Source organism: Sarcophilus harrisii, chromosome 4, assembly GCF_902635505.1.
Source record: "Sarcophilus harrisii chromosome 4, mSarHar1.11, whole genome shotgun sequence".
In the NCBI taxonomy this organism is placed as follows: domain Eukaryota; kingdom Metazoa; phylum Chordata; class Mammalia; order Dasyuromorphia; family Dasyuridae; genus Sarcophilus; species Sarcophilus harrisii.
In genome coordinates, this window is record NC_045429.1 from 430,076,184 (window position 1) to 430,100,640 (window position 24,457).

The 24,457-nt window shown below is 39.3% G+C and overlaps 1 long non-coding RNA gene across 1 annotated transcript; it reads left to right on the plus strand.

Annotated features, from left to right (window-relative positions):
• Window positions 1-1,983: 1,983 nt before the first annotated feature.
• On the plus strand, window positions 1,984-23,947 carry LOC116423765. Its single transcript, XR_004234291.1, has 3 exons — window positions 1,984-2,133; window positions 22,334-22,451; window positions 23,377-23,947. It is a non-coding gene; the product is annotated as an uncharacterized LOC116423765 (long non-coding RNA).
• The last annotated feature ends 510 nt before the right edge of the window (window positions 23,948-24,457 follow it).

The window sequence follows — 24,457 nt, forward strand, 5'->3', positions numbered from 1 at the left end:
TGGTAAGCCAATGGGCCCGGAGGTAGCTGCCAAGGCTGGTGCTTGAAACAGATGTCACTTGGCACATCTATGGACATGGACGAAGAGAGAGAGTGAGGGGCATGGAAAGTGTGCCAGAGTTCAATAAAGATAACTTACAATCCTCTAAGAATTTATGTCTCAGAAAAATGGGGTATTAGTATTGTTATCCCCATTGTACAAATGAGAAAATAGAGGCTACCATAGAGGAATCATCTTCCTCCTGAAGGGCAGAACAGGTCAACGGCACAAGAACAAAGATGTGGCCTCTGTGCTGCTATGGAGAGGAGAGCCTCACAGCAGTTTTTATCCCAGAGTATATCAGTTGGTGGTGGGTTTTAATCTTAGCTTACTCTGGTCTGAGAGCCTGGAGCTGCCATGCTTTCATGAAGAGAAGGGAGGCTGAAGGGGAAGCCTGGGATATCTATGAAAGAAGCAAGTGCTTCCCTTCCCCATCATCCCTTACTCTTTTCTTCCTCTCTTCTCTTTGAAAACAAAAATGAATGGGTTCCCAAGGGAGGAGATTGAAATCAGACATAAGGAAGACCTTTCTGGTTGTGAAGCTTATTTAGTCAATCAATCAGTCAGTCAATAAACATTTATTAAGCAGGCATTGTACTAATCATGAGATGTAAAAAAAGGCAAAAACTCTTTAAGATGCTCAGTGTCTAATCAGGAGAAGCAGAATGAGAGAAAAATGAGAAGAGGGAAGAGGAGATGGGGAGGGGATGGGAGTATTTCATATGAAAAAAGAACAACTAGAGTTTACTCACAATTTCTACATGATGCTACAGTCATTCAGACTATTGAAAAATAGAATTTTGGATTGCTACAAAAGAATTCTAATGACTAGAAAGAAAGAGGAAAAGTATGGGAGGGAGGGAGAGAAAGAGGGAAAGGATGATCCCACAGTCCCAAGGCATTGCATTGGTCATGTTACACTTGCAAGATGAGGAGCAGCTCTGGACATTAATAAGCTAGTGTCTAGAGAAGGGTAACTATAGCAAGGGAACTTGACATCATATACTATAAGACTGACTGAAGAAAATGACTGTTTCATTCAGGGAAGAGGACTATGGGATGGGAGGAGGTTGGGACATGATGGAAAGCAGCAGGGCTATCATGTGGAAGGGAGATTGGAGAGGTTCTGTGCAATAAGAATAATTAGCTTCATTTTATTTCTGTAGCATTGTCCTCATGATCACCCAAGGAAATCAACTGAGTATTCTAATCCAGAGTTTCCAGATAGGAGAAAAATGAGGTCATAGGATCCTATATCTAGGGGTGCAAGGTACCTTAGAGGTCAGAGTTCCATGTTCTCATTTTATAATTGGGGAAATTGAGGCTCAGAAAGATCAAGTTGTTCAAGCAACAAATATTTATTAAATCATTCTATATTCTACTGTTTTAAAGACTAGGGATTCAAAAAAAGGTAAGTAAAAGTAGTACCTGTCCTTGAGAAGCTCAAATTCTAATGGGATTGCTGTCATGAGAATCGCTATGTCCATACAAAGTCCATACAAGTGTAAATAGGAGAGGATGTCACATACAAGGCATGAGGTGTGAAGAGGGGGGCATCAAGAAAGTCTTCAGGTAGAAGGTAGGATTTGAGTGCAGTCTTGAAGGAAGCCAGGGAAGCCTCAAGGTGGAGGTTTGGTGTTGGAATACACGGGAGAGCTGTTGGAATGAATACACTGGAGCCACCTGACAGTGGCTGATGGAGATCCAACCCAGAATGGATCTCCTTGTGTGAGAGGATGATACATGGACACTGAGAGGAAGTTGCTGTTCTCTGACCTCTCTGACTGAGAGGCCGTTGCATTGTCTGACTTCCTTCCTTTTCCCTCTGCCTCCAATTTATCCCATTCCCAGTCCACAACACCTGTGTCAGCAAAGGCTGCCTTGAAACTCCTTCAGACGCTATGATCCACAGCTGCAGAGGCTTTCAGAGAATTGACCTGTTTCTTAACAGTTTGGAGGGAGAAAACTTCAGGTATGTAGAACAGACAGTGAAAAGGCAGGAGTTGGGAAAATGGAACATCTTGTGGAAAGAACAGAAAGGAGGCGAGTATCACTGGATTTTAAAGGCTTTGGAGAGTAAAGAAGTCTGAAAAGGTAAGAAGAGCTCATGACTTTAAGAACCAAATAAAACATTTTACATGTAATTTATACGTAGTGTGAAAGGGAACCAATGGAGTTTATTGAGGTGGAGAGTGACATGATTAGACCTGGCTTTAGTTAAATCAGCATGGCAGCTGAAAGGATTGAAGTCAGAAAGAACAATGGTCATATAGCCATCTATCTTTGCATATACACTGAAAATTTTTAAAAACCCTATTATTTAAAAAAAATAAAATTTAACTAGCTAGGTAGTCCAGTGGATAGTGTCCCTGGATTTAAGAAGACACTGAGTTCAAATGCAATCTCAGGTACTTTACTATGTATTCCTAAATAGATTATTCAATCTCTTTCTTCCTCAATTTCTTTAACTATAAAATAGGGATAATAATAACAACACTTAATCCACAGGATTATTGTGAGGACCAAACGAGATAATGTTTGTAAAACATTACAATACCTTGTTGTTTGGTTATTTTCAATTATGCCTAATGTTTTTTGTGATCCCATTTGTTGTTTCCTTGGCTGAGATAATAGAAAGATTTGTCTTTTCTTTCTTCAGCTCATCTGACAGATGAGGAAACTTAGGCAAGTATGGTTAAGTGACTTCCCAAGGTTATATAGTTAGTAAGAGCCTGAAGTCAACAGGTCTTTCTGACTCCTATCCACTGAGCCACCTAACTGCCTTAGTATGATTTTAACACATAATAAACAGTTAATAATCCTTCCTTCCTTTATAACATGCTTACCTCCTTAGCTCTAGGTAATAGAACAAGTGCCAGGAGAGTTAAATTAACAAAGACACATCTTTCAGTTCAATATGAATGAATAACTTTGTAGTAATTCAGACTGTCAGTAAGGAGAGACAGGGTACAGAGTCATTCCCTGATGTCCCTATAGTATGGGATGGTCAACGACTTCTCTTTATTCAGGTGACTTCCTACTTGAGGGACAGGTATAATCTCTAAATCTCATTCTAATTGATTTGGAGACATCAGTCTCTAATTTCTAATTAGCACTGAAACACAGAGGTAGGGAGGAGTGAGGGGAGAAAGGAGCGGGCACCCTGCTGGTTAGTAATTAGGGAGTTGATCAAATTTGGGAGAATAGGGGAGACCCCCCTCAAAAGGTACAAAGTCCCTTTTTGATGTTATGAAAAGTCAATCAGCAAACATTTACTGAATGTTGCATTCAGGGCTATGTTAGGTGACATGAAGAAATTGTAGGCGACATGAAGAAATAGGAGAAATTGGTCCTTTCTATAGAGAATTGATAATTTAGTTGGAGAGATAAGGTATGCTTGCATTTATCCTAAGCTAACTTACAATATTCTAGTTAACTAATAATAAAGACACCAATATGAAATGTCACAAGGTTAATTGTCAATTATTTGATCGCTGTCATCAGGTATCTGAAGGACTGTCACATGGTGGAGGCATTTTTCTGCTTAGCCTCAACATTCAGAAGTGGTAGCAAAGACAGAAAGTGGAGGGAGACCAGTTTCTGCCTAATACAAGGGAAAAGTTTCTCAACAACAACAACAAAAAAGAGATGAAAGCAATCTTAAATGATAAAAAAGATGATTCTGATAACTTTTAAAAGCTTTTACACAAAATCAATGAAGACAAATAGAAGCTAGACAAGAGGGAAAGATGGGTACAGGGACAGGTATTTATTAGTATTGCAATTTATAGATTTATAGACTTACCTAGAACACTGAAAAGTTAAATGTCTTACTGACAGTCATACAGGAGTTTGTCAGAGGCTAGACTTGAACCCAAGCCAGATCTCCCTAGATTTGCATTCAACTCTCTTTCCATCCATCATAAAAGTTTCTTCTCTTAGGGAAAAGAAAAACAAATGTTTACATCAAATAACACTGATAAAATCCTGATACACAATCTCCCAAAATGTATAAAACCGAGTTATTTTCCAGTAGATGTAAACATGTAAACAAACACATACCAAATCATGAATAATAAGAGAAATTCAAATTATAATTCCATCATTGTCACACCATGTAAATTGGCATAGATAACAAAAATGGGAATTTTCAATCTTGAAAAGGTTGAAGGCAGTTACACTAATACATGATTGGTAGAACTGTCAAGTTGTCCATCATTTAATGCTCTTTTCCTTGATGGGATTGTAGTCATTATATTATTGCATATTATTCACTTGGATCTGCTTCATCAGTTTATGCAAATCTTTTAATGTTTCTTAGAATTCTGAAAATTAGTACCTTTAATTGCATGATAATATTCCATAACAATTACTGTCACAGATCCTTTTTCTCTTCCAGAAATTGCCCAATTAATGTTCCTTATTTTATTTCCATTTCTTTGCTACCACAAAGAGGTACAGGATGTATTTAATACATGGTATATTTAATATATAATAAACTTTTATAGCTAAAATCGAACTAAGTCTTTGGAGACAACTTGTATTTTGATATATATAGGCTCTTTCTTCTGTCTTTTGCCACCTTTGGCTTTAAGTCCAGTAATTAATGGGTGAGTGAGGTATAGACAATTTAGTTATTTATTTAACTCCAGATAGTTTCCAATTACAAAAGAAGGTCTGAGAGAATATATAATGAACCATTCATTCTTGCTCATGGCAAAGAAGTGGGGGATTACCATGATAGAGCATTACTTTATCCTATGTAGTTACTTTATTGATTCTTTGTCACAAGAGAGAGAGTTCTATCTGGAGTGGGGAGGGATGAAATTATTATGATGCAAAAACAAAATGCATCAATAAAAATCTTTTAAAAAGGAGAAATCCAAAAATAATGAGAGAAGGGATAGGAGAATAGGGATGGGAAGGAAAGGAATAGAGATGGAAAGAAGTAGGAATGAAACAGAGCTGTGGCCTGAAGTGGCCAGAGAAGGCTTCATGGAGAAGAATCTTGAGCTGAGCTTTTAAAGGATGGGTAAGGAGAAGAAAGGCAGGGCTGGAAGTGGAGACACTTCAAAAAGAGTTAATAGTGAACAAAAATCCAGAGGCTGGGAAGTCTTTTCATAAACTAATTTGTCTGGAGTGGAGGGCAGGCATAAGGAAAAGATGAAAAATGACAGAAAAGCTCAGGAAAATAGAGAAAAATTGCTCCTGGCTTTCTCCCTTAGAGATAAGGAGTTTCTTCTTCTCCTGGCTTTCTCTCAGGGGATAAGGAATTGCTTCAATGGTCCATAGAATACTGAAGCTGGAAGGGAATCTTCATTTTTTTTCAAAGAAAGAAACTGTGGTTTCAAATAGGAAGGTAATTCACTGAAGGCCACACAGTTTGCTCATGACTGAGCTGATACTCTTGCCTCCAAGTCCAGGGCTCTCTTACCAATTTATACCCATTAGATTGTGTCCCCTCAAGGACAAGGATAATATTTTGCCCTTCTTTTTATACCCAGGATTTAGCACAGTGCCTGGCGTACAATAGGCACTTAATAAATGCTTACTGATAGACTTGTTCATTTTTTCATTGTACTTGTTATCAGAGCTGTAACTGTTGTAGGAAGACCAGGACTTTTTCACAGGGCACCAACATTTAGAGGTTTCAAACAATGCTTGGATTCCTTTAGCAGATAAAATCGCTTGAGCCTAGTACCTCATTAGCAAGAATCCGGAAACATTCAAGTGCATTGATGATCCCATCAATTTGGGCAATTCCTCCAGTGATAAAATTTACAACCCAACCATGCCTTTCTATCTTGTTCATATCCTCCCCAATGTTTGACACTCAAGGTCCATTCAACTTGTAAGAGTTTGGCTTCCCCTTCCCCTGGAGATGGCTGTCCATAAGTCATCCCTTGCTCCTGCCACATGAGAAAGCCATCTTCTCTTTCTGTAATAAAATTCCCTAATTTAGAGTGAAATAAGCATTTATTAATCACTTACTATATACCAAAGGCTATTCTAAAGACTTCACAAGTATCATTTCATTTGATCTTCACAACAACCCTGTGAGGCAGGTGTGCTATTATTATCTCCATTTTACAGTTGAGGAAAAGGAGACAGACGGAGGCAAAGTGACTTGGTAATAAATATCTGAGGCTAGATTTGAACTCTAGTCTCCCCAGAGTGGTTATTAACTATGTCACATAAGTATTTTAAAAGAATCCATTAGTTTCATTCTTTGGAGTTCTTTGGTTATTCTCAATCACAGATTTCTCTATTCCCCTATTGCAAAGTTAGCTTTACTCTTCAGAGGCAAGGATGTACTAAGTCTCACCAACATAGAGCAACCTGATCAAAAGAAAGTTAAGATTACTAGTTAAAACAAGAAGCTGATAGATGGTGTGTTTCTTGGCCGCTGAACCTCCCCCCCCCAACCCCAGGTTCTCTTCTCCCCAACAAGGTCATCCCCACTCCTCTCTTTCAACAGTAACCCCATGGTGCTTTGTGTCCCAAGGCCTGAAGTCTTTCTTGGTGCTTGCCAAAATTCTTAGCCATGCTTCTGATCTGTCATCCTGGGAAGAAGTTGATAACTCAGGAACATCATTTCTCCCGAGCTTTCAAGAAGGAATTTAATGGCCAAGAGGAGTTGTGTGTGTATACACAGAAATGCTTCTGTGTGTGTATGTGGGGGATATGAATGTCTTTGAAAATATGTGAACCACTGTGGTTCACACCAATGTTTGTGTATATCTTTGTGTGTGTGTGTGTGTGTACACTTGGGTCTGAGTATCCATAAATCACTTCTCTCTGGCTGCAATAACCCTGTCAAGGCAGACAAATCTCCAAACAGGCCCTGGGCCCCAGGGCTCCCATACACATTCATTCCCTCTATGGATCCCCTGCCAGTTCCCCTTGTAATGGGATTTATACTCAGTTATAGGGCAGGCTGGGATGGGATTTCACAGACATTGATCTCTCCAAGGGGCGGCTCCCAGACTCCATGTTGTGAATGGCTGTGCCCCCAATCCAGGGTCAAAGAATCTTCCTTGTTCCCCGATATCCAGACCATGGAGGGTTCTGCAGTTGTCCCTCCATGGGGATTCCTAGGTCTTGACTTAGAGAAATGGGAAGATTTCAGGTTTCTATGACAACTGTCTTTCCAAGATAAGGGGAACAAAGTAAATGCTTAGATTAGAGAAGTATCTGTCGGGCAGAGACTGGACTTTCAAACCCTGGCAGAATCATCTTTGTGGTCTTAGCCTCTGCTACTTAGCAAGTAGAAAGGAGAGGCTATCAATGAGTAACCTGGTCAATTTTAAGCAACTAGGTAGACTTGGAGAAGTCAGGGAAAACCTGAGTTGGAATCCTGTCTCAGATACTAATTATGTGATTCAGGGTAAGGGGTTTAACCTCACTCAGCCTCAATTTTCACATCTAGAAAATGGAGATTATAGTAGCACTTATCTACTTAATAATGGCAATAAATATAGAGGGTATTGTGAAGATCAAATGATACCACTTACATAAAGTGCTTTGCAAATTTGAAAGCACTATACAAATTGTTGTAAATCTCATCTTGCATCATCATATCATATTATGTATCTTATGCGATGCTCTATGATGTGGAACAATGTGATATGATGTGATATTATATTAATTACTTAAGCCAGGATTATCCCGATCTGATTGCCTTTCTCCATTTAACAGGAATCATAACCCCAAGCCTCTATTTTCCACATTGTCCTGGGAGTTAGTAACCCCTGGTTCAGTCCTCAGCCCACAGAAATGTCGTAAGCTTTACAGCCAGAGATTCTTCATGTCTGACCTCACTCTCCAGTGGAGACACTCATCCTTACTATCTTAGCATGGATCACTACAAGTTTATAGTAAGCTTTATATTTCTAGCCCTTTCCTCCTCTCCCCTCTCTGATGTGCCCTCAGACCTATTTCAAAGATTTATGGTTTCCCTGGAGTATATTTTTTCTCCACTGACCCAGATGGTAGTTCCTGTATCTGATGCTAAGTACAAATATTTGCCTTTTTATGGCTAACCTGGTGCAAAACATTTGTGGTTAGGGCTAGGCTAGGGTGGTCCACAAATAGCAGATTATTCCATTTCCAAGCCTTTGCTTGAAGTCTTTCCAGTGTCCCAATAGGTGGGCACTCCTGTCACACATGAGCTCTCTGTGCCATGGCACAGATCACAAAACAGTGTAGTCAGCACCCATACCTTTCAATAAATGCAAGCCGAGGCAACCCTGAATTAGTGAGAAAGGAACCTTTGACTTTCTAGAATGCTCATAGGGCAGGAGAAGTCACTGCTGGAGGCCACTGAGCAGTGAATGAGTATGTGAGTAGAGGGTACAATTCTTAATTTTGCCTTGGCCCTCTAACTTATAGTTTGAACCAGTGACTGTTCCTGCTCTTCTATGAGCCTCTGTTTCCTTCCTGTATGAAATGGGGGCAGATCATCACCCTGTGACTTTCTTGAGCTTTGGGGGAGAAGGAACTAAACTAAATGATGATAATAGAGCTGGTCAAATAGATATATACTGTCTAAATGCTAAGTAATAATATCTGAGTGAGCCAAGCCCTTGCCATATAGCAGAGAGCAAATCCAATCGCTATAATTGTTGATGGATCAATTACAATGACGGCCCATAGAGAATTGTGCCAAGTCCTCCACTCCCTGGGGACACCCTGGCTTGCATCATCCCTTATTCCTGATCCAGGGCATGTCTTTTAGCAGCACTGGGAACTTTTCTATAGAATAAAGAATTTCCTCTTTTCCTCATTCCACTGAGAAAACAGATGGGGGAGCCCAGGGTGAGGAAAAATGGTAGCTCAGATTTGGAGCTGACACCAGCCCTGACATCATTGATGTTCCATAAATACCTAGTGATTGATTGGGTGTTTTTTTTTTAACTTCGTGACCTCTAAAATCACTTTCAACACTAAGAAGTGATGATTTTTTAGTATGATAAATTTACAGTGTAGGAAGGCTTCTGGGAAGAGGAAGACTGGAGTTCTTTGGAGAATGTGAGTGGAAAGGTTTAGGGGAGAGCGAGTTGAAGGGATCACAATGAAAGCAAGTGTTTCAAGAATAGAAAAATCACTGGGAGAAAGGAAACAACTGGAGATGAGCAAAGAGGATAAGTATGTGAGTATGGAGATTGGGGTAAAGTGGAGTGGGGAGCCATCTTGGAATGGATGCTAGGGCATCCATTTAAATCTCTTCTTCTAGTAAAAGGGAAAGAGCCTCATCTCCTTAATCACAAAAGAGATACTACTGACTGTGAGGGAGATCCCTATCTTCATTGTCTCCTATGCAATAAGTAGAGCTTAGTTGGGAATGACTAGCCTATGAATCAACAGTGGGGAGCCCAGGACACTTTCTTCCCCTTTTCCCATTCATAAGTCATGTAGTTACTCTAGGGTTCAGTCTCTTTCTTTGTAAAAATGAGGCAAGAGAAGCAGACTAAATATTTTAAAAGCTTTTTTTGTTCCTGACATTTAGTTAGGTGATGCACTGGTTAAACCACTGAACTTGGAATCACTGAGACCTGACTTGGAATATTGATGCAGACATTTACTAGCAGTGTCTCAGTTTCTTCATCTGTAAAACTGGGGAACTAGACTTAATGACTTTTAAAAATCTTTGTAGTTATAAATCGATGATACTATATATCTGGGATGTATTTCTTGGAGAGAATGCTATTCCTGACTCTTTCACACTTTTTTGGGTGTGAATCTGCCTTATTCAGGCTAAGTCCTTCCATGCCATAGAGAGAAACAGGGAGATGGTGACAAATCAACAGATTTTGTAGAGGGGTTTCTTGTTTAAAAATAACTAGATGACTTCTAAAGGCATTTCTAGTTCTGAGCCTCCCTGATTTCCTGAAGTATAGATTCTGGTAGAAGAATGTGTCCTAAATCTACCCCCTCCCTCCCAGTGAAAGAAGTTAAAGATCTGAATAGAATTTTAGAAAAGTTAATTATAATAGATTTCTGATGATTAATGCATGGGAATAGGAAGCATTAGATATATTCCTTGCATATGTATAACACATTTTAAAACCGGCCCCTTGTAAATTGTGCACTTCTTCCTCCACAACAGATTTTTATGCATCAAAGAAACCAGACCTCAATCTCAGAAGGGTACTCAGCTAGATATAGCCCAATAAGAAATATAAGAGATGGATCCTAAGCTGCTTTAAAATTTTTAGTTGTTGTTTTAGACTTCTGATTTCTTCAGGGTGTGCAACTTTTGGAATGAAAATTCATTACATCAACTTAAATTTGAAATTCACCTATAACTTAGTATTCTATAGAAAAGAGCCTGAGAACTTATTTTTATCTTTACATCTCCATCATCCAGTAGGAACTTAATAAATTCTCTCTCTCTCTCTCCCTTCCTTCTTTCCCTTTTGTCCTCTTCCTCCTCTTCTTCCTTTTTTCTTCTTCTTTCTTCTTTTCTTCTCCTCCTCTTCCTCTTCCTCTCTCCCCATCCCTCTCCAATATTACAGGAAACTAACAATTAGGTAGTCTCTCCCCAAAGCCCCCTCTTCCCCAATGGAAATATAGCCTAGAAAGTTGGGGGGGGCAAATTAAGTGGTTAAATAACTTGTCCAAATATATACATCCAGGGCTGGAAGAGATCTCAGAGCCAACCTATCTAGATTCTTGCTTTCTTGCACTCTGAAAATGAGAAAATAAAGTTAAAAGAAGTAGTTTGTCCAAGATGACAACCTCAAATATTCTCATTTCATTGCCAGTGTGCTTTCCCACGCTATCGTGAGGCTTCCCAGTGTATGTCATAGGCAGGACTAGAATCAGGGACTCCTTGATTGTAAAGCTGTCCTTCTATCCTCTTTGCCAGCTGCCTCTCTTAGCAACAAATGAAATAGCTAATTGCTAGGACAGAGGTCTGGCATTTAAATGCTGACTGACTGATCAGCCCCCACAGTCACTGCCTGCCTGTCTAATTGACTCTCTGACTTCAGACTGCCCTTTCCCACCTGGGCTTCACTCATTGGATTAGTGTGCCCATGAATCTGAGAGAAGATACAGAGTGACAGATCACACACACCTAGAAAATTGGGGTTTGGAAGCAGAGCGCTCTCTTTTGAGTTGGGGGTCAGGCAAAGTCACGGAGATCCCAGATGGGTTCTTCAACTTATCGAATCAGCCACTGCCTTCCCTCTCAGCACTTTTCAACCCTAATGCCAATCCCAGGCCTCAGAGAAAATGCCAGCTGGGGAACAAGATCGGTCAGCCCACAGTAACAACCTCAGGTAGTATTTTTAGTTCATCACAAAGATGCTCGACAAGAGAAGAGGCTAGTCTGGAGGTAGCTCCCTGGACAAAAAAGCTGAACGACCATCTGTTGGGGGTGCTACAGTTGAGATTCCTGCACTAAAAGGAAAGTTTTACCAAATGATCTCTAAGTCCCCTTCTAGCTCTAAGAGTCTCTGATTTTCTGAGAGGGAGTAGGGAGCTCCCAGTTAGCCAAACAGAGAGAGAGGAGAGGCCAATTAGAGCCAACAGGTTAAGAATAAACAGAATCTAGGAGAGCAGAATAATAACCAACTTCCCAGAATAGGAATTGCTAGGTCTACGTGGCCCTAATTTACATGGCTCCCAAAGGCCCAGCCTCTCCTCCCTTAACTTGATTTAAATTTCAATGTCAATAACTTTCCTGGCAAGATGAGAACATTAGGGTTGCCAAACAATACAGTACATTAAGTTTCTCCGGCAAGAAATGGACTTTCAGTCCTTACTCCCCTCCTAGCACATCTACATCTGGACATCTGTTTCTTCCATCTTACGGGCACTCCTGAGATAATATTTTTTAAAATGACTGTTTGGGGTGTTATCTCGTCTTGACTGGTTTAACTCAAGGCTTGAATGGGTAGAGTATGTGACCTCCTAGATGGTGATATTTTCAGGGAACCAGAAGGTTCTTTTTTGTTCCTTCCCACCAAAATGTCAGCTTTTACAGGTTCAATGACACTTCATGATTAGTTATTCATTCAGTTGACCAGAGACATTGCCTATTACAATGAAAATCTTTGGTCTTATCTGTGTATTCTGTATGTAGCTCATTTATACTTATTTATTTGCTTGTTGTCTCTCCCATTAAATTGTGAGTTCCTTGAAGGCAGGAACTGACCTTTGCCTCTTTTTATATACATATCATTTAGTACAATATCTGGAACATAGTAGATGCTGAATAAGTGTTTATATGCTGACACTTTATTAAGGGAAGAAAAGCAGAAAGAACCGATGGAGTTGTCATAAAAAATGTCAAATTAGAAAGAATGTGATGGATCCCCAGCCCTTGTCCCCAGAATTTCCTCTCCCCAAAAGACAGAAAGAGGGGAGATGATGGTTCAGATTTGAGGGTGTACTCCGAACTGCATGTCTAGCTAAGGAATATAGAGCAATAAAACCTCTTTTCTGTTGCTCCTTATTTGTCCCCTGCAAAAACTCTATCCTGTCTGATTAATAATGCCTTGCTAAAAAAAATATCCTCTCTCCTTATGTGGATGAAAAGCCATTCTGGCTCCCCCCTTATCTGTACCTTGCTCTCCCCATGTAGGCTGTTAGCCGATTAACTAAGCCCCAAATTTCAGTATAAGCTCTCCCAAACTTTCTCTGATTGCTAGATTCTTTTAGAGTTCAGTCCATCAGCAATGGCATAAATAAACTCTTGTGACTATAAGAGAATTTCTTTGAATTCTTTCAAACTATTAACCATGACTTTCACATGCTTCAAATTATACTCAATGTTACAGAATACTTTTCAGTTTCAGTGTTACTCTTTGGTCTTCTGCAAGTTTCTTCCTCAGTTTTTTCAACTGTAGGATGGGTCTGGGACGAGAGAGAGGGGGGGGAGGGAGGGAGGAAGGGAGGGAGGGAGGGAGAGAGTGGGGCAAAGGGAGAGAGGGAGAGGAAGAGAGTGAGGGAAAGAGAGTGAAGGAGAGGGAGAGTGATTATGGGCTGATTCCTTTGTTCTGCCTCTACTATCTTTCCATTTTCCTGATCTTTGGGTAATATGTTGCCTAACATCTTTGGTAATTGTTTAAAATGTTTGCAACTATTTAAATAAAGTCTTTGCTTAATCATCATTGTTTGTAGCCATTTAAATAAAATGTTTCACTATCAAATTTTTATCAGCTCTCTCTGCCTCCATAAACTATTGGGACTTTAAGCCAATGGATCCCTAAACTTTGCTCAGTTGCAATAGTGTCCTTTAGCTCTATCACTGACTAACCCTTTTTTCTTCCTCTTACAATATGATCAGGCTGTGTGTGTGTGTGTGTGTGAGAGAGAGAGAGAGAGAGAGAGAGAAAGAAAGAGAGAGAGAGAGAGAGAGCGCATGAGAGACAGACAAGGGATGGGGTCTTTTAGTCTATTAGTGTCCTACAAGTGATTGAAAGAACAGGACACGAGTTTTGATTTCTGTTCTACTAATGGGCTGACTGTATGATCCAGAGCAAGTCACTTAACCTTTCTCCAAACTCAATTTCCTTCTCTCTTTTACAATTAAGAGAATACCCGACCTGTCTTAGGCAATGTACACTAAAAGCACTTTGTAATCCTTAAGTGATCTATTATAAAGGGTTATTTTAATTATCATTGTTCTTAGGAGGAAATTAAGCACAAAATGACAAGGAAAGAGGAAGAGGAAGGGGGAGAAATCTAGTCCTGGATAACATCCCCCTAGATATATTATACTCAGATATTTGATAGGTTGTTAGAGAGCTGAAATTGGTTTGAATTCATGGCAGGGTAGTCCCTGAATAGAATTGTGATGGTGCCTTTGTTCTCCCCTTTTTATTGTCATTTCCTTCTTTTTCTCCTGAAATGTTCCTCCCCCATCTTTATTCTGTTCCCCACTCCCAGCCCCCCCCCCCCCAGCTTTTAGATTATCTCTTAGAAAGTTTTAAATTCATAAGGACTTAAGGCATCTCAACCTTTTCCCAAAGATTGTCTAAGAAAGACAAATGGTGTAGTTGTTTGCATGTTTTTATTCCTTTTCAAGCAGGCAAACATGCATGGGAGCAATAGTGAGAACTGAGCTTGGTGGGCTTAGGCAGCTGGGCTTATAATGACAAAAGCCACTAGTCTGGAGGTGGGCCAGAATCACCTAGTGGTCTGATCAGTTTCAGCCACTGGGCTGGGCTATTCTTAGAGATTACAGGATGCCCTCTGGGTACAGAGAGGTAGGTTGGGGAGTGTCTAGGGGTCCCTTAGGTTATTGGGGGTTGACTAATGGTCTGAATTGGTTCTGTAGCTGCTGGCATAGCAGAGGAGTTCTGGATTCAGCAAGAAAATATTGCAGAGGATTTCAGAGATGATCAGCTTAAGAGATGTGCAGTTTGCCACCTGCTTGGCTGATTCTAATTCCCAGGTCAATTTGGCTTCCTCTGGATATTAAAGGAACTTAAGCAAATCAAGATGGTTAGTAAAATCTATTAACTGCCTCAGTTCCACAGGTGATAGCCATCTTCAGATCTCTTCATTTCAGCAGAGAACTCTGAATTATGAAGACCCCCTGAGAACCAAAGGAAACACAGAATAATTTATGGGGCAATTTCATCACTATGGAGAGGGATAATTTCTTTTGGTCATAGTGTAATGCTGGAGAAACTGAGGCAAGACAGAGATTCAGTTTTTAATATTTTAATAGTAGAGAATTTAGATTAGCTGCAGCCAGCCAGCTGAATGGGATTTTGTCTCAAAGCATCCAGCACCCAGCAAGTAATTCCAGAGACTTTTATAGGGCTCCAGCTAGCAGGGAAACAAAGGTGGAGGCAGAACACTGAATAATGGAAATTCCAGGAAAGGACAATAACGTTTTAATTCTGACAGGTTGGGGTTCAAGAAGGTGGTTGAGCATGAGACAGGAGTCTGAGGCATTTGAGATAAGCCATCTGAAGTTTTATGACTCTTTGGAATATGAGAGTTGTCAGAGCTTCGAGACCCTAATTCTTTCAGGCCCAATGGGGCAAGGAAGGGGGATGGCCACAATATTTTATTCAGGATATGGCATAATAATTCAAGGAAACTGAGGTATTACAATAAGCCTGATGTTAGAAGGAAACCTTTTCTAGGTCAATCCCCACCTTTGAAATATGAGGAGATGAAAAGTCTAACTGCCTTGGTCAGGATCATACAGATTTTGGATGACAGTGCCAGGATTTAAACTTCTGTGACTAAAACTTAAACAGCCAAGTTAGGGTTTCCACTGAACCAACCCTATACTCCTTAGATGATGTTAGGGTGCCCAGTTCCTAGAATTCTGCTGGTTTTGGAATCAGGAAGACTTGAGTTCAATTATCCCTCAGATGCTTTAGCTGTGGGACTCCAGGTAAGTCACCAATTACTAGATGTCTCAGTTTCCTTATTTGTAATATATGAATAAGGACTGAACTTGTGATTTCATTCTTAGAGGAAACTCCCTCTATTAATATTTCAGCACCTGCTCTGCAAATATAGTCTTGGACACTCCCCATTACAGCTTGAAATAGATTAAAATGTAACTGGGAAGTACTTAACAAAATAAATAAAAATATAATAGAACATAGTTAATGCTAATATAGGGTTTTCTAAGTCACTTTAAAGCTATAGGGATCTTTATGTACCATTTACTGGCCCCAGTTTCTATTTGAGTTTGATCCCTCTGACTTAAAGCACTGAAGGGTTGAATTTCTTCCCTGGGGTCACACAGCCAGCATATATCATGGCCAGTGGGGTGGGGATGTGAAGCCAGGACCTCTAGACTCAATCTATGTCAGTCCCTAAATCAGTATTCCATACTGGCTGCCATAGGAGGAGGAGGAAGAGGAGGAGGATGATAGTATTCTGCCTACCTAGAGGGATTATTGCTGGTTTTAAACATTATTAAAACCTTAATAATAATAAGAGTGAGCTATAAATGTATGACTCAGAAAAAGAAGGGAGGAATGAATAGGGCTGTACCACCTGCGGGAGCTAACTTACACCTGAAGGTTGGCTCTAAAGTCACAGTTATGCAAATTTTCCACCAACACCAAGGTAGGTAAGGGGGGGCACTTGCTCCCCTTTTCTCACCTTTTCACCCCCTACCCACACTTCCCCTACAAAAATACAGTTTTCCCTTTTAGGACTCAATCTCCAGGATGCTTCAGAGCATTCATTTCCACCTGATTTCATCTAGGTAAATGTAGTGTTTGAGGGGCCTGGCAGGGAGTTGTGGAGCCAATTGCCCCAGGCCCTGCATCTGCCTGAGAAAGTCTCTCCTGGGATTCAGGAGAAACCCTTTCATTTCTGAGTCCTAGTTCCTAAACTTCCATCCTTACCCTAGTCTAGTGCTTTGACCACAGAGGTAGGGAGGTGGTGGAAGGAGGCCTTGGGCCTCCCTTCCTCCTACCTCAGAAAAAAAAAACCCTCCTTAGTGGGTGGTGGGAAGGTGAGGAGTAGGTGTCCTTCCAAGGAGCTAGAGAGAAGGAAGCTGAGAAAAGGAGGCTCTAAAATTAAGTATAAAATGATTGTCCCAGAACAGCCTTCACTACATGACTGCAAGAAACAGTGACCTAGACAAATAGTCTGGGCAGGGATACCCTGGGAGCTCACACAAATACATATTCTGTTCACAAAGCCCCAAACCACACATCTTTAAACCACACACATTAACACACAGAGGCCACACGTATATGCTTCAGCATATATCTCCTAGTTGTACAATACCCATAAACTCATGCCATATAGCTACTCCCTATATTTCAACTAATAAACATTAATTAAGCTCCTACTGTGTACCACACTGTGCTAGGTTCTAGCACATAATAACTGAAACATTTCAGCCTTGAATGGAACTTGTATGCTAATGAGGGAGAGGGGGAATAGTATACATATGAATATATACATCCTTAAAATAAAGTGATTAAATACAAATGCTTAGTTAAATACAAGGTATTTAAGGAAGGGAAGATACTAGGTATTGGAGAAATAAGGAAAAACTTTTTGAGAAAGTAAGGCTGGAGCTGGGTCCTATAAAAGGAATACTATGAGATGAAGGTGAGGAAGGAGTGTATTCTAGGCATGGAGAGGCCACGTACCACTTAGCTATACATACAACACACAATTCCACACAAAGATATATTCAGGAATATGTTGAAAAATATTTAACAATCAGATCTCTGGAAAATAGTAAATACATAGCATGACCCATTTTTTCATTTAATCTGCATTATTAGTATTTTCTTTATCACTTATTTAAATCTAAAATTCAACCAAACAATAAATCAGAGTCTGAGATGCAACAATTGCTAATTTCTCAGGTGTAAATGCTCACACTGAAAACTGAACAGTCAACTCCTGGGAATGGTTTTGAGTTGGTTCCAGCACATCCCTATATCATAATCTCTCCACACAAATATATTTCTCACAGATGTATCTAAACTCAGATCACGTGACTCCCTTGATATACTCCCCAATGACTTACAAAAACACAAAACACAGCTCTCCACAGACTCATGTAACACACAACCTCCCCTCCCCATACTTCAAAACTTTTCATACCTAGACATTTAAAATCCACCCAAACACATACACCTGACAGAAAATCTGATAATATCCAATGTAATGTGGATTGCCATTCCCTTAAATGATCCTATAAGGTCACAATTTCAGTAATATCCTTGTATTCCAACCCTTAAGCTTTTTACTCTGGATTAGGTTGAGCTGAATCATACCCTAAGTCCCCCCAGTCTGGGACTTTACCTTGTTTAGGAACCTAGCTCCTGAAATCCTTGAACCCTTCCATTGGGGTCATGGGGTGAAGAGCAGAAGAGCCAAATTGAAGAGAATTATTTTTTTTTGCAAAGGGCAATCTCTGTCTCTGTCTCTCTGTTTTGGTCTCTGTCTCTCTCTGTGTGTCTCATGACCAGACCTTTCTACATTAACTATCTTCTTCCTCTCTTCTCCTAAAACTATACAAAATTTTTCCAGGGTCTCTTTAGTTGGAAAATGCAAGGCTGGATGTCCTTGGGGATGAGATTGGCAGGTTTGCTGACTTGTGATCTCAATTAAAGATGCTTTAATCTTCACCTTCTGGCTTTGATTTATTTCAGGATTTGACACACCACACAACTCTATTTAGAAAAACTTATTGCAGTTATGACAGATCAGGGAAAGGGAATGGGTTCTTCCCCCACACTTTCCCACATGCAAAAACACATAATGAAGGATTGAGATCCTGTCTTTTCATTCTTCTACTTAAGAATATTTTTTAACAGGGCAGCTAGGTGGTCCAATGGATAGAGCATTAAACCAGAGACAGGAGGATCTGAATTCAAATGCAGCTTCATTTATACTAGTTGTGTTACCCTGAGCAAGTCACTTAACTCCAATTGCCTCACATCAACCGCAAAAAAAACTTTCTGTGATTAATTTCATTTAAGGGTTTGTATCTCTGTTTCTGAGTTCCTAAATGTCTCTGTTCTCTCTTAGAATGCAGTGTCTTTGCCTTGTTTCATCAATAATTCTAATAGGGTCCTGAGGATCCTGGGTGAGAATTGATCCCTTCTCTTTGGGGAGGTCTTTGAGGGCAGGGACTGTATCATTCCCCTACATCATTCTAGATCCTAGCTCTTTCATCTGCTGCCCCACCAAGGACATATTTTCCTGAAGTTCTCCAATTGAAGCAGAAAATTGTGAGTGATCTTCAGGAAGATGTGGAGTGGGGCCCTGTCAATTTCCCTTATTATTTACTTTGGCTCTCTTTGGTATGGACTTCATTGACTGACCAAAGACATAAGGCCTGGCATATAGTAAGAGCTTGATAAATGGTTATTGAATCCTTGGGGGGACAGATTGCCTTTTGTTTCCTTTTTGTATCCCTAGTACATAGCACAGTGTCTGGCACATAATAGGTGCTTAATACATGTTTATTGATTGATTGTCTAACTGAAATAGGTCTCTGAGCTATTACTGCTGAACCCTGGAAAATTCAGACTAGTTGATGTCTTTTACCATAGTTGAATAAGAGAAAAATTGGTGACTTCTTCAGGAGTGGTGTGTGTGTGTGTGTGTGTGTGTGTGTGTGTGTGTGTGTGTGTAGAACTTCCAGAGAGGGAAGTTCTTCCTCCAATAACACAGATAATAGTTCATCTATGCCTTAGATCAGGGCTTCTACTCCTGACCCTTTATTTTGCTTGAGAACTTTTTATGTGATCCTGATGTAAGTATACAAATCAAACTTTACTGATAATAAATCATAATTTTTCAACCCCCACATTCAGTTATATGACCCTTTATAGGGTCATGATCCACAGTTTAAGAAGCTTTCTTTTAGATAAATTCTAGGAGTTTGGTGGAATGACAATTGTTGAAGACATGAGACTCTTATTATTCTGAATATATTTATTTATATATGTGCTTGTTGGCCTCTGTAGGATATAAGCTCCTGTGAGGAGCATCCTTTTTCTTTGTAGCCTCAGCACCTTAGTGCACTGCCTGGCACATAGCCAGTCACTCCTTAGTAAATGCTTGTTGATTGATTGCCTGAGATGATGACAGGTAATGTTCCCAGGGTCTCCCAATTAGGATTTGAACCTGTTTTCCTGAGTCTTCCACCATCCATCCCATGCTACTTCCAATTGCAGTAGGAGAGAGGAAAGGGATAGTAAAGATAGTCTAGTCTCATCTTGCATTTGAGAGGTGAAGGTGAACCTCAGAGATGAATTGATTTGACAGTCAACATGTCCAAACTAGATTTCATTCTCTTTCCTCCCGTTCCTCTTCTGAACTTCCCTATTTCTTTCTTTTTTTTTTTGGTGAGGGAATTGGTGTTTAGCCACACAGCTGTAAATGTCAAATGTCTGAAACTGAATTTGAACTCAGGTCCTTCTGACTCCATGGCTGGTGCTCTTATCTACTACACCATCTAGCTGCACCACCCTGAACTTCCCTATTTCTGTCAAGGGCAATATCATCCTTCCCCTCACCCAGATTCACAACCTTGAGAATCAAGCTGATTTCTCATTCTCCCTTACCTCCCACATAGGCTCATTTTCCAAGCCTTGTGTACTTTACCTCCCCAGAGACTCTTAAATCTATCCTCTTCTCTCCCTTCATATAACTACCAGGCTCTCATCTCTCTCCATTAGACTGTCATAATATTTTCTTAATTGATCTCCCTACTTTTAGTCCCTCTCCTCTTCTCCCCAGTTTCAACACAAGTGCCAATGAGATATGCCAAAGGCACAGAGTTGACCATGTCATCCTCTCCCCAATAAATCTAGTGACTTCCTAATTGCTTTTAGCATCCAATACAAACACTGGCATTTAAAGCCCTTCACAAAATGGTTCCAACTTTCCTTTTCACGCTCATGATATTTGATATAGCCAAACTGTCATTCTTGTTTTTCTTTCTATAAAGAATTCAATCTGTCCTCTTTTAGAACTTTGTATGGTCTGTCCTTCATACATAGAATGCTCCTCACCTCTTACCTTTAGGAATCTCATTTCCTGATTTTCAGTTTGAATCACATTCTTTTGTTTTTTGGATTCTAGAATCAAATTTTATTTCACCATTTTAATATCTATTCCTCATTTCTATTTTATTTAAAACTATTTTAATAGTATTTTATTTTTTCCAAATACATGCAAAGATAATTTTCACCATTTACCTTTGCAAAATCTTGTGTTGATAATTTTTCTTCCTCTCCTTTCCCCTTCTTTTTCCCCAAGACAGCAAGCAATCTGACATAGGTTAAATATGTGCAGTTCTTCCAAACATAATTTCATATTTTTCATACAGAACAATAAAAATTAGATCAAAGGGAAAAAAACAGGAGAAAGAAAAAAGGATCAAGCAAACAAACAACAAAAAAGGTAAAAATACTATGCTTTGATCCACATTCAATAATCTCCATAATTCTCTCTCTGGATGGGGATGGCTCTTTCCATCACAAATCTATTTAAATTGCCTTGAATTACCTCATTGTTGGAAAGAGCTAAGTCCATGATCATCACATAATCTTGTTGTTGCTGTGTACAATGTTCTCTTGGTTCTGCTCACTTTATTTAACATCAGTTCATATAAGTCTTTCCAGGCTTTTCTAAAAGTAACCTATTCATCATTTCTTATAGAAAATAATATTCCACTAAATTCATATACCATAACTTATTCAGCCATTCCCTAACTGATGAACATTTATTCAATTTCCAATTGCAGGCCACTACAAAAAAAGCTGTTATTGAATTCCACTCCTGTATGACATCTTTCCCTATTCCTCTCACCTTCAGCTTTTAGTGTTTCCCAATTAGATTAGAATCAATTACCTTGTATTTACTTTGTACATGTTGTGTATGTTGTCTCCCTACTAACCTTCTTGAGGGATGGGACTATTTCTTTCATTCCCAGCACAAAGGCTGGCATAAAAAATCATTGATAAAAACTTGTTGATTAACTGATTGTCTTAGAGATGGCAGAGCAAATAGTTAAACTGACTCCAAATCTGTATCTCTTTCTTTCTTTCTTTCTTTCTTTTTTTTGTTTATATTGGATATCTTTTATCTGGTGAATTTATAGAAGGTCATGGACAAGAGAAGAATAGAATGAGTGTTTTAGGATCTGTGACACCAAATAAATCTTCTAAAGAAATGAGATGAAAGATTCATTTAAGTATCCTTAGGACCTAGAACAATTTTCCCCCCATATCTATTATAAGTAGACAGAACTGGCTATAATTCCTCTCTCATTGAAGAATGATCTGTATGTATTTCTTTCTAAATTACATTAATAATTTTTTGGAATTGGGGTGAAGAAATGCATCAGCAAGGAGGAAGGGAAGATTGAGTCAGAAAGAGGAAAAATTAAGTGGGGGTGAAAAAAGTGGGGAAGAATTAAATGAAGGATAGGGAGAGAAACTGGGAAAAAGAAATGAGTGTAATATTTAAATGATCAAACTAAATCACTCATCTGGGTAGTCTAGTACTCTGAGCTTTTGGAGGAATAATTTGCAGAGAGATAATGGACAACAAGCTCTCTTTCTTCTAATATTGTTTTTTTCTCTTCCCTATCTTCTGTCATTATATAATCTTTCCCTAATAAAAGAAATTAATTGAAGGCTCCTATGAGGAAAACAAAAATAAAACAGACTATTTCAGTGGGATGAAATAATACTGGATGTAATTTCACCTTACTGAGTAGAAAGAAGAGACCAATCAGCCTCTATGAGTAGGGCCTGGGGCATTCATTCACTGGAAGTCTAAAATCTAACCGGTGTAACTTGTATTTTACCCTTTACAGGGCTCCAGAGAAGAGGAAGGAGTCATCACCCTATTTATAGATGGACAATCTGGAGTGGCATCCTTTGTGTGAAGTCTGAAAGGCTCAGGATTTATTTATGTGTCCATTTCAATAAGAGGTAGGTTGTCACATTTCTGTGTCCTTTTTTTAATACTGAAGTTTGGGCTCCCTTGACTTTAGGCGCTCTCCTTTTCTCTCTCTTCTCCTTTTTATCTTCCTTCTATACCCTATTGTAATTACCCAAGCTCTAGCTTCTGGATCTAAAATGTTTAATGTTTGTTTCCCCACTAGTGTAATCGCAGAATGTATGAACACTTTAACTGAATCAATCAATCAACAGAGTAAACTAGTATTAAGGATTTTTAAAAATAAAATCTCAATGAAAAATCTAGATAATCCTATAATCAATTTGAAAAGGTCATAGATCATTTTGATCATAAGATGAAAGACAGATGATAGCATGGAGGAAGTGCAGTACATTTGATTGGGAAGATAAAGACATACTGATGGGAATTCTGGACCAGCTTGTAGTCTTATTCTAGGGAATTGCTAAAATGAGCCCTGGTGGGAATTCAGTTTTCCCACTGTCTTTAAGGCAGTCTCAACATCTCAATATACATAATTTTTACTCCCTAGATCCTGCCCCTCCACCCAACTCTATGTTCTCTGAGCTATAAAAGTAATATCCCTACAAAAGCAATCAATCACTTATGACTCTACCTTGCTTAGTTGTATTGGTTTGAGCCTGTGAGTTATTTCATGTAAATGGCAATTCTGTTATCTGTGATGGATATCTTGTCATGGATGTTCCATATCACTAACAACTATGCTCTCCCAATTCTGTTTTGTATTTCTATTTCATATTATCACTTCTGGTATCTTTATTTTCACTTCAATACCTCCTAGAATAATCAGTTCAGGGAAGAGTTTAGTCAAGTGATGGATTTATTGGTGGGATGATGATGAAGAATTCTAAGTTTAACGCTTTGAAAGGGAATTGCTCTGTAGAAGGTACAGGAGAGAGCTCTTTCTTTCTTCCCCAGCTCAATGACCATTTCATCTGAGAAGAAAGAACAATGGGAAAAGAAAGAACTTATAGCAAGAGTCAAGAGATATACAAAATAGAATTACTCCCCAAACCCAAAGGAGAAGCAAAACTCAGAAGAGAAACAGTCACCAATGACAGACGGATACAGAAGATAGTTGCCTAAGGAAGGAACTGGACGATTTCATTAATATAGGTAACTCCCAAAGAAGAAAATACCCTCTATCAATGCAAATTAACACTTTCTTAGAGATTTACTAGGGCACAAAGAATTTAAGTGAGTTGCCCAGGATCATAAAGCCAGCATATATGAAAGGCAGAAATACAGTTTGTTTGATTGTTTGTTTTACTTCAAAGCCAAATCTTGATCTTGTTTCTGATTCTGCATCTCATGCCTAGAACATAATGGATATTTAATAAAAATTTGTCAGTTGTTTATAACTCCATTCTCCCTCAACACTAAAATAAAACAAACAAACAAAAAAACCAAAACCCCTCAAAAAACAATTCATACTTGAAGGGAGGGAACATGATTTGGGCAGTTTCTTTCTCTCGGTACTTCAGTGTTTGCTTCAGAAAAATGGAGCTTTTAGGATGGTATGGTAGATAGAACATTAGATTTTATTTAAGGAAGAACTGGGTTCAAATCATACCTCAGATACTACTGTGACTTTGTGACCTTGAGAAGATTGGACTCAGTAATTAGTAAGGTACTTTCAAGCTCTAAATTTAACTTCTTATGATCTGTTCCTTTACAGCAGACACATATTAGGGCCAGTGTCTGTGTGGTGTGTGTGTATGTGTGTGTGTGTGTGTGTGTGTGTGTGTGCGCCTGCGTGTGTGTGTGTGTGTGTGTGTATTGGGGGGGACAGAAATAAAGAGAAAGGTAGAAGTTCAGAGAAAAACATTATAGATAATAAAAAAAAAACCCAGAGAGATTAAAATGGAAATCTACACAGAGATAGAGAGAGACATACGTAGTAGAGAAGCTGAAAGGCATCCCAAGAGAGTGACAGAGGCTGAGTTTGAGGCTATTAAGCTGAGAGGGGGAGAACCAGACTCTGGATCAGAGCTGTCAA